Here is an 11,363-nt window from a genome sequence, read left to right on the forward strand (position 1 = left end):
ACTGAAGACCTTATATAATGAAAAAATAAAGAATTTTACAAGAATTAGAAAGTAAAAGTAAAACTATTTCTATTTGCAGTGATAAGATTATAGAAAATTCTAAGTTATAAACAAAAAAAGCCCTACAAAAACTAAGAAATTATTGTATTAAAATTTTTGCATATGAGGTAAATATACAATCTATTTTATTTTTATATAACTACAAAATTTCTTGTTCTAGAATAATAATAAAAAAGCATTTCCCATTAAAACAAGATCAGGAAATAGAATACTTGGGTTTAAATGTATCAAAAGTTGTAGGAACTCTATGTTTAAAACCTCCCAAAACCACTGAGAGGAAAAAAAAAAAAGACAAATGAAAAGATGGATCAATCTTCATAAATAGGAAGACTCAAATTTGTAAGATGTCCTTTTTCCCAAAATATTCACCTCCAAAGTCCGGTAGTCATTTTGCAGAAATTGACAAGATGCATTTAAAATATATCTTATATTTAGGCAGTTGGACTCAGGGCAGAGGCAGAACCCCCTCCCTCCTTTTTAGCTCAGTGGATCGTGTCCAGGTCCTCGGTGACAACTGTTGTACTGGGGAAGTGACTGGGTGGTGCCTGCACTGGAGATGATGTCATTTCCAGTAACAACACAGGAATCAGAACAAACACAGCCACTACAGAAGCACTACAGCGTTCTGTGCTATCAGTTTAGTGGACCCAAAAGGAGACTGACTTCAGACTTACACAGAAACTAATTGTGATTCCAAAGCCCTCTGGGGTTTTTGAAGAGTAACAGGAACAACAATGCAAGACTTTAACTTTGGAAAATGTAACCTGGTAAAAGAGTGAATACAAGAAAACCATGAAAGCAAGAATCTTCCACAATCTGTGATTGAAAATGTTGGAGGAAAATATTTTTACACTTGGATCTTACAGATTAAGAATATATACAAAAGTTGCCAATATTGATGTGTTGTGTGTTGCACCAAGAGAGATTGATTGAAGTGACTTTTTCACCTCATTCTATAAATTGAAATTACAGGAAGAAGTGAAAGATTTAGGAGCTGTTGAGGCATTTGTGCCAGTTATCAAACTGTTTTGATAGCTTAGGGATTGATATTTTGTTTGCAAGATTAGCACTGCAGACTATTCCAGAATATTTGGACCTAGGAAATGACAGTCTGCTTAAAAAATAGATAGAATATGTGTAAGGAGTCTAAACAGTTTCAGGGGAACCAATGAAATTTCCCATCTAGTTCTAATCATTGACAACTTCAGGTTAACTCTGAGAGCTATCAAACTGGGGGCCAAACTCCACAACATCTGTTCCAATATATTAGGTTTCCTTGGTGGTATTTCCTGGGCTAAGTGAGTAGCAGGAACTCGTCAACTTTATCCAAATGCAATAGCATCAACTTTTGTACATAAATTTTCCTTGGTGTTTTCTAAATGGTATGTGTTAAAATTATACTAAAATAAAATTAATTTTAAAATAAATAATAAAATATGTCTTACATTTAAAAAGTATTGGATAGTCAAATGATCATTAAAAAGAAGAGTCAATTTAGAAGACATACACTAATTGATTGTGAGTTACTCTATTTTCACATTAACCAAAAGAGTGTGGTATGAACATGAGGATAGAAAAGTACAGAAGATATTTATATGAACAGACACGTAAATTGTCAATAATATTTTTTAAATCTCCTCAAAGTAAACTAAAGGAAAATGGAAAGTCTTTGAAACAAATGGCTGGAACAACTTATAAACATATTAAAAAGTTGAAATTTGTCACTTATCTCACTCCATACATCAAAAATTAACTTGAGATGAATCAGTGAGATAAATATAAACACAAATAGAAAGTTCCTAGAAGAAAACATGGGAGAATATTTTCTCAGATTTTGAGTGGACAAAGTATTTTTCTTTTTTTGAGCAATTGTATGTTTTTTGGGGGCTGTGTTGGGTCTTCCTGCACGCGGGCTTTTCTCTCTAGTTGCAGCGAGCGGGGTCTACTCTTCATTGCGCTGTGCAGGCTTCTCATTGCAGTGGCTTCTCTTGTTGTGGAGCACGGGTTCTAGGCACGCAGACTTCAGTAGTTGCAGCACACAGGCTCAGTACTTGTGGCTCACAGGCTCTAGAGCACAGGCTCAGTAGTTGTGGCGCACGGGCTTAGTTGCTCCGTGGCATGTGGGATCTTCCCGGACCAGGGATCGAACCCATTTCCCCTGCATTGGCAGGTGGAATCTTAACCACTGCACCACCAGGGAAGTCCCAGGTGGACAAATATTTCTTTAATTGGACCCAGAAAATATACAATTTTTTAAAAAGCACAAATTGGATTCCTTCAAAATTAAAATCTTCTGTCGAAAGATACTTTTAACAAAATGAACTGACAGACCAAGATGGGGAAATATCATATATATATACATATAATATATATATACACACATGCACATATATTATTTGTGTGTGTGTGTGTGTGTGTGTGTGTGTGTGTGTGTGTGTACACACACACAATCAGGCCATTATGCATATATTGGATTGTCTTTCCATAATTTATATGTTGAAGCTGTAACCCCCCAATTTGACTATATTTGGAGATGGGGTTTTAAAGAGTTAATAAAGGTTAAAGAAGGATATAAGGGTGAGGCCCTAATTCAATATGACTGGGATGTTTATAAGAAGAGAGAGAGAGAGAGAGGGATGTGTGTACTTAGAGAAAAGTCGACGTGAGAACATAGCAATAAGGTGGGGGCAAGGAGGGTGGTCTAAGGAGAAGCCAAAACTGATGACCCCTTGAACTTGGACTTCTAGCCTCCAGAATTTTGAGAGACAAATTTCTGTTGTTTAAGCCACGCTGTCTGTGGTATTTTGTTATGGAAGCCTTAGAAGTATAATAATAATAATCGTGATTATTACTACTGCTACTATTATTATATGTGTGTATATATATATATACACAAATATTTCTTTCCAAAATAAATTATTATATGTATATTAGTATATATTATATGTATATACACACAAGAACTTCTTTGCAAAATAAATGAAGATATTCAGACATCCTGTAAATCAAAAATAGAAGAAAGACAAAAACCCCAATAAAATGGTAAAAACAGTGACAACAAATGAGTTTGATAAGAATGTGGAACAACAGGAACTCTCCATACATTGCTAACAGAGGCTTAAAATAGTGCAATCACTTTGGAAAAAAATCTTTGGCGGCACCTTCTTTAATTAAACTGTAATAATTTTATGACCTAGCAGTTCCACTCCTAAGTATTTACACAAGAAAAATGAAAAGAGAAATCCAAAGGCAGGCACAAGTATATTTGCAGCATTTTTACATGTAATAGCCAGTAATTGGAAATTACCCTAATGTCAACTAATGAAGAATGGATAAACAAATTGTGGTATAATCCTACAGTGTAGTACCACTTAGGAATATAAACAAACTACTGATCAATTAAGTGATGTGGATGAATATCCTGGTCATCATAAGGAGTGAAAGAAGCAAATACAAATGAGTACATTCTGTAAGATTCCATTTTTATGAAACATTGGAGCACCACCAAACCAATCTATTTTGATAGAAATGCACACAGTAGAAGTCTCCGGTGGAGGAGATGAAAAGAGAAGTTCCATGAAGGGCCTTTCGAGGCCAATAGGAATTTTCTATATTTTGATAGCAGTATGGTTTACACAGGTGAATGAATATGTTGAAACTCATCACAGTGGAAATCAATATATGTACATGTTTACCCTGTGTAAAATAGCTTTCAACCAAAAAATTAAAAATGCAAGGTCATGAGTAATTAGCCCTGATGAAAAAGTATTGCTTTAGAATTTAGAGGAATAAAAGAAAATAACCAGTTTAGAATTTACAGTACAACACAGCAATCATTAGTTCACCTAAACAGTAATCTCAATTTACCCACTGCTTATTATTGTAAAGAACTAGCAAAACAAAACCATGACTAAAACTACCTTCATCATTGACCTATTCAGTGCTAGTGAAGAAATTTTCGCAACTTCTATGAATTTACGCTGCAGTATTACCTATAATCTCCACACATTCCAACAGTCTTATTAAACTTATCAACTATCTCCTGCTTTCTCCTCTCAAATTCTCAAATCCTTCCACCTTAATTGCATTCTTTTCCAAAACTATGGCCAATAATTAAGCTGCCATATTTCCATAGAAAATTCTAAAAATATGAAAAGTTTCTTTTGTTGGTTTGTTTTCCATTTTCTGCCATTAAATATGCAAACCTACAGTGATTATTCTTTCCTAGTTCTTATTGGTTGTGGTGGAATAAGATTCTCTTCTCCTGATTCTAGTGTAACACTCATTCCAGTCTGTCCTTTGAGTGACCTAAGAATTTCAGTTACCTTTTTTCCCAATTATGTGTTCCACATGTTTCCCTTTATTGGCACTTTCCTTAGCATCCCCACAGGCTCCAGTCTCTCCCATTCTCAGTTTAACAGCCACATGTCTTCAAAAAATGTTCACATTTACTTTTTTCCCCCCTTCCTCAACCATCTGTAATCAACTTATAACTTTCTGGCTTTTATTCTCTTTATTTAAACAAAACAGGTTTCATTAAATCTATGCCGAGGGATCCAGTGGACAATTTTTATTTCATACACATTTGACCCCCAAAGTATTAGACCCATTGACCTCCTTCTCTAAACATGTCTTTCCTTTGGTCCTGGGAAGTTTTATTCACCTGGCTTTCCATCTGTCTCTGGCTGCGTATCACATTCTTTTATAGGCTTCTTCTCCTTTGCTTTTTGGTTAATGTTGAGGGAACATCAATGCTACAATCAAGGCCTTAGAACTTTCACTCTTTAAACCTTCCACAGACAATGGCATTTACTCCCGTGTAGCCTATTGTCTTCTTATATTGAAGTCTCACACATCTATTTCTGTAGTCGACATCTAATTTTTGAGCCTCATGTCCTTATAGTTGACTCTTTCTTAGAACTAACCAATTGGGTATTTCACCAGCATCTCAAAACGCAACCTGTCCCAAATGAAAGACTTTGCTTTAATGCTCCCCCTCACAATTATGCTTTTCTCTTATTCCATCCACCAGTAGTTGCATCTTATCCAGTCTTTCATTCAGGTTTCTAAGCTTCAGATCTTGCTCCTTTAAATAGTTGTCTTCACTCTTCACTAATTTCCTCAGCTTCATGATGTTCTGCTTTCCTCCCATCTTCTAAACTAGTTTGTCTCCTTTTTTTATGCCCCCAATGCATCCTGCTCTTCCCTCTTTATCAGATGTATTTTTCTTCAATTATTTGACCTATATCCATATATTCTAACTGTAATCCAGTTTTAATGGGGATTACATTTACCCACTTCTCTAGCCTCAGCTCTTATGTAAGTTCTTATCCCATAGCAGGATTTCAATAACTATATATTGAATTAATTCATTAATTAATTAGTGACTTAATCTCTTTATGTTTAAGAGCCTAGAAGGAAATATAACCCAATATGTGTACTACCTCAACGCGTGTTGAAATTGGTTTGGGGAAGATGTACATTTATTCTGCTCTCTGCATAATAACAATGAAATATAGATAGAATGGTTAGTTACTAGTAACATTACAACATTAACAGTTTTTGGGAGAATAAGTTCATTATGATGATAGGTACAAAAATCTGTGATGCATGATAAAAGTTTGTGGTTGATTAATCAGTGGAAGCAATTGGTAATAGAATAGTCATGAAAGAATTGTAGTAATTCAGGACTGGCATAATAATGGCTTGAAATCGTAACAATTAGAATAGAAACAGTTCTTGGCTTGGATTGAAGAATAGGGGATACCAAGAAAGACTATCTCAGAGTTAAGAAGAACACCAGAGGCATCTGGTGCCATGGGACTAGGGAAGAGAGCCAGAGCTCTAGGGAAAGGCAGGAGTCGTCAATAGAAGCTGACCTTGCAGACAAATAAAATGAAAATTCAAATTGTATGCATTCTTTCATAACAATGTTGTATTTGAAACCCATTTTGAATATATAAGGATATAAAAATAGTTTTTTCTCCCTTTTAAAGAAAGTAGATCTTATTGGCAAATTGGGCTTTGGATAAGAGTATACGAGAATGAAAATGTAACAAGGAGTTGACGAGAGGTGACATGATGAGTAAACCAAGTGCACTGAAACTGGAGAATATTGACAGGGGGTGTGGAGATAGACCATTACATAAAGGATAGTTTCCAAACTAGATAATTTATATATAAATTAGCAGGCATTGAGAACATTAATTTCCTCCAACAGTACATTAAGATGTGCGCAAAGATTTTCCAAGTAGAAAATTTGAAATCTTCAACCTGAGCAAGTGATTTCTGTTACCTCAGTCACTTTATTGAACTCTAAATAGAAACCTGAGGAGTATTTGAACGGTGTAGGGAATGAAGTCTAAGTCTTAGATCAGTGTCAAGACGTATTGACCAAGAATTACAATGGTGATGTTATGTCCATACATAAAGGACAACTCTTATCATAGAACAAATTTTTTTCTAGGTTGAAATAGGTGGATGTTGCATTAAACAGAAGTAGGAGTTTAAAATTCAGTTTAATTAAATCATTTAACTCTTGCCTTCACACTCATTAGCAACACAACAGTGTATGAAATAATATGAACCGACAAAATGGAGCTGTAGCATAAATGATTATTGATCATTTCTACATGTTTCTGTTACCAATATGAAACTTTCGCTAAATAAGAACATATGTATCAAATAATTTGGTAAATTATAAATTTCTTTAATGCTTTCTTTAAGAAATTTTCAAACCAAATGCTAACATTCAGAAATTTAATTTCTATACAGTTGTATAGCTTTAGGGGTTTTTTGGTTTGTTTTTACATTTATTAAGCAAATTTGCTAAATATTAAACCTTATTTGTAATTATGATGCAAAAACACAGCTGAGGAACTAAACACATAAATTGGGTTCTGTCATAAATATACAGAGCATACACAGAATGCTCAGGTAGTGTAAACAAAAAAGCAATGAATCTGGCTGAAGATACTGTAAATATTGTGATACACAATTTTATTTATAATTCAACTAGAATATAGAGAGAATAATTTCCATCCCTCAGGGTTGTTTATACCATGTATAGTTAGAGAATTTTTCTCGCATAGTTTGTTTTCCAGTTTTTGCTTTTGGTCCTAAGTAAGAATTCAATTATCAACATTCTTGGCTCTTGAAAGATAAGAATCTCCGTGACAAACCAGCATTACAGTTTTTGCAAGAATACTTGAACAATCTAATATAAGAGCTTTAATCAGGACCTTTTTCTAAAATAGCTTACATTCTGATAAAATCAGAATCTAGTGGAAAATGCTTTATTACCTTCCACTGTGTTTTTAGAGAATAGTCAAGCTTATTTTTGATGCCCTGTAAATAAGTACATATCATAAATAACATATAACAATATGAAATTGTTAACTCTTACATGATCAAGACAGTACATTTACAGTGCTTTCTTTAATCTGACTTGTTCATCCACATGCATTATGCTTCAAAGGTATAGGTATAAATAAAAGTTTTGATATATAATTTAAGCATTATATATGCAAATATAGGATAAATAGAAATAAAGGATTCAGTATGAAAGTAAAATGTCAATAAATACATAGGCTGAGTAAGTTAAAATGAATAGTTTTGCATTATGATCTTGAGAAGATTATTAAAATTATAAGAATGGAAATGAGAATTCATTAACAACAAAAACATATTAATATTTAGATAAAAAAATCTGACTCTCACAATGTCTTAGTAATTTAGGATAAAATTTGGATAGATATAAAAAGAAAAAAATTGAAATAAATTAGATGTGATATTTTAGAAAAAAGACACCTACATTTATTCCTTAAAAAATAATTTCCAAAAAAGAAAAAATTTATATGTGATGAAACATAATAATAAGAAAAATATTTTTCAGGATAACAATTTCTTCTACTTTTTCTTAGAACTTAATTGTATAAACTAGTTTAGTTTTGGAAGTGGTATTTCTACTTTTGTCTAATCACATCCTAGGAGATTTGGTAGTTTTTCTGTGAAAAACTCAATGGAAATCTTTATAAAGTGTTCATCATAGATGATTTCTGGCTAGTTGTAGGATTTTTTTTAAAACTTATGTTTCAACGCTGAATATAATTTGTTCTTCAGACAATCAAGAGTCAATGCTGTGTTGCGGATTTTGCAGTAATTTATAATTTGTGACAAAAATTGTAAGAAAATTTTAGGAGTCTAGGAATGTTTATTAATTTCTCAATCCTAAAGATTTGAAATTATTCTGAGAACATTGTGAAAAAACCCTAATACTGTGCTGAGTAATGGAAACAGAGCATGCACAATATATAATACTCTGATATTACCCAGCCAATCTTTTATCTGATGAAAGAGACAGGCTTGTAACTAAAATCTATTACAAAATTACTATACCATGGTCTAACTGATACTTGAAAAGCTTAGGAAAAATTAAGAAGACTTAATTCAACCTAGAAAAAATAGGAACGCTTAATACAGCCAAAAAGGATTTGATTTTGGAGAGAAGGTATGACTTGAATAAATATGACTTTATCTGGAGATGAATATGACTTTAGCAGGTCTTGCCCATAGTGAATTTCAGGCAAAATAGAATTTTCTAGCTCATCCATTCTACAGCAAGTATCACCCCTCATTTAATTTAATGGTAGTATAAATCATATAGTATTGTAGTCATTTTCAGCTTTACCTTTTCCACAAATCGTGAACTTCTTCTCATTTTCACCTTTGTATCTAACTCACTTTTATACCCCAGTACTTGTACCTAGTTATTTATCTGAAAACACTTGTTGGCATATTACCGATTAAACTAAGGCATCTTATATTTGTTATAATAAAATTTCAGCCTATGGGTTGTATTTTCCATCTTAGATCCAAGTTTAGTCTTCTATTTTCACATAATAAGAAATGGATAACTAATCATAGAATGTTTTCAGAGTCATATTCAGTCACAGGGAATAGAATAATTGGCCTACTTCAGAAGCATAGCTTTTCCTGAGATGTATATGTAGTACGTATCACATTGTGTGCTTTATTACTATAACATATAAGTACATAGACACTTCAGAACATTATGTGTATAAGATAAAATTAAAATAATTACAATGAAATCTTTACAATCATATTTCTACTATGAGAAATACTTGTAATAAGTAAAATATAATCCATGTAGAGTTTGACAGGTCTTATGAAAGCAAATATACTTGAAATATGTTTTGGGCAGTTTGAACAGTTCTTACAAATGACTTTCACAGTAGTCTTTGCATTTTCTGAGATCAAATGCTTCTAACTTAATAGCAAGTATATGTCTTTTAGAGGTGTACTGAACACATTCAAGTGATGACTGCAGTTCTCTGAAATGAAGTCACAATCTAACTAGAGATCTCCACGGTGATTAGGTGTATTTGCTTGCCTGTTATAAAATGAAAAGAGAAAAAATGTAATGTAACTACATTCAGTCATTTGAGTTTGAATTTTAGTAAGTGTATTCATTCATAAAATTGCTCGTAATAGGCTATTTAGTTTAAATGGTGAATTCACAAATACTTATGGAATGCTACCTTGTTCTAGGAAATGTGCTAAGTACTGTAAATTCAACAAGGAGGTTTTGTAGGGAAGTGGAGTTCAATAAGCAAGAGCAACTTTAAAAAATGCATATAGTAAAATTACTTGTATGTATACAAATGTATACAGTAAAATTTGTGTAATTAGTAAAATAATATTATGTTCTGGAGTCAGAAAGAAGAACACTGAAATCTGGCCTCAGAAGACCTCTGGAGGGACAGGCGGCCTGAATCCTAGAGGCTGAGTGGGAGTTGATTGGATGAAAATGGGTGAAGCACACACAAGGCAAAGTGATTGGTGTTACCTCAGTCATAGAAATGAGACATAAGGTGGTTTCGGAGGTTACCTTAAGCTACTAGATCATACTGTAACATAAACTTCAGGTCTAAGAGTGGAGGAGGTCACCGAAATGCTGTGACTGGCAGTTGACCCACTAGTTGGACCCAGGCAATAGGAGGCTCCTCACCCTATCCACTATCTTGGAATGTACCTTCTTCCCACCATTCCCACACTAGGGACTGTTTCAAGGACACAGCCTTGAGAGAGTAAGGCATCGGGATCATCTAGCCCATGTACTACATGACCAAACCCCGTTAGGGCCTCTATATGAACTTTTTCTACAAATTGAAGTATAGTTGATTTAGTATGTTCTGTAAGTTTCAGGTGTACAGCAAGATGATTCATATATATATATATATATTATTTTTCAGATTCTTTTCCATTATAGGTTATTAAAAGATATTGAATGTAGTTCCCTGTGCTATACAGTAGGTCCTTGTCATTTATATATTTTATGTATAAAGTATGTATATGTTAATCCCAAACTCCTAATTTATTTCCCCCCCTTTCCCCTTTGGTAACCATTAGTTTGTTTTCTATGTCTGTGAGTCTGTTTCTGTTTTGTCAGTAAGTTCATTTGTATCATTTTTTTTAGACTCCACATATGATTGCTATATTTGTCTTTCTCTGTATGACTTACTTCACTTCATATGATAATCTCTAGGTTCATCCATATTGCTGCAAATGGTATTATTTCATTCTTTTTTATGGCTGAGTAATATTCTACTACATTCTATATATGTACCACACCTTCTTTATCCATTCCTTTGTTGATGGATATTTAGGTGGCTTTCACATCTTGGCTATTGTAAATAGTGCTGCTATGAACATTGGGGTGATGTATCTTTTCAAATTAGAGTTTTCATCTTTTCAGGATATAAGACCAGGAGTGGGATTGCTGGTTCATATGATAATTCTATTTCTAGTTTTTTAAGGAACTTCCATATTGTTTTCCATAGTGACTGAACCAATTTACATTCCCACCAACAGTGTAGGAGGGTTCCCTTTTCTCCACAGCCTCTCCAGCATTTATTATTTGTAGACTTTTTGATGATGGCCATTTGACTGGTGTGAGGTGATACCTCATTGTAGTTTTGATTTGTATTTATGTAATAATTATTGATGTTGAGCATCTTTTCATGTGCCTTTTGTCCATCTGTATGTATTCTTGGAGAAATGTCTATTTAGGTCTTCTGTCCATTTTTTGATTGGGTTGTTTGTTTTTTTGATATTGAGCTATATGGGCTGTTAATATTTTTGGAAATTAATCCCTTGTTGGTAGCATCATTTGCAAATATTTTCTCCCCTTCTTAGGTTGTCTTTTCATTTTGTTTATTGTTTCCTTTGCTGTGCAAAAACTTTTAAGTTAAATTAGGTCCCTAATTAGGACAGTATAATAA

General features: G+C 33.3%; 1 pseudogene; it reads left to right on the forward strand.

Annotated features, from left to right (window-relative positions):
* Positions 1-619: 619 nt before the first annotated feature.
* On the forward strand, positions 620-1,464 carry LOC116761508 (annotated as a pseudogene).
* Positions 1,465-11,363: the final 9,899 nt, after the last annotated feature.

The sequence above is a fragment of the Phocoena sinus genome, chromosome 1 (genome assembly GCF_008692025.1).
Source record: "Phocoena sinus isolate mPhoSin1 chromosome 1, mPhoSin1.pri, whole genome shotgun sequence".
NCBI classification, from domain to species: domain Eukaryota; kingdom Metazoa; phylum Chordata; class Mammalia; order Artiodactyla; family Phocoenidae; genus Phocoena; species Phocoena sinus.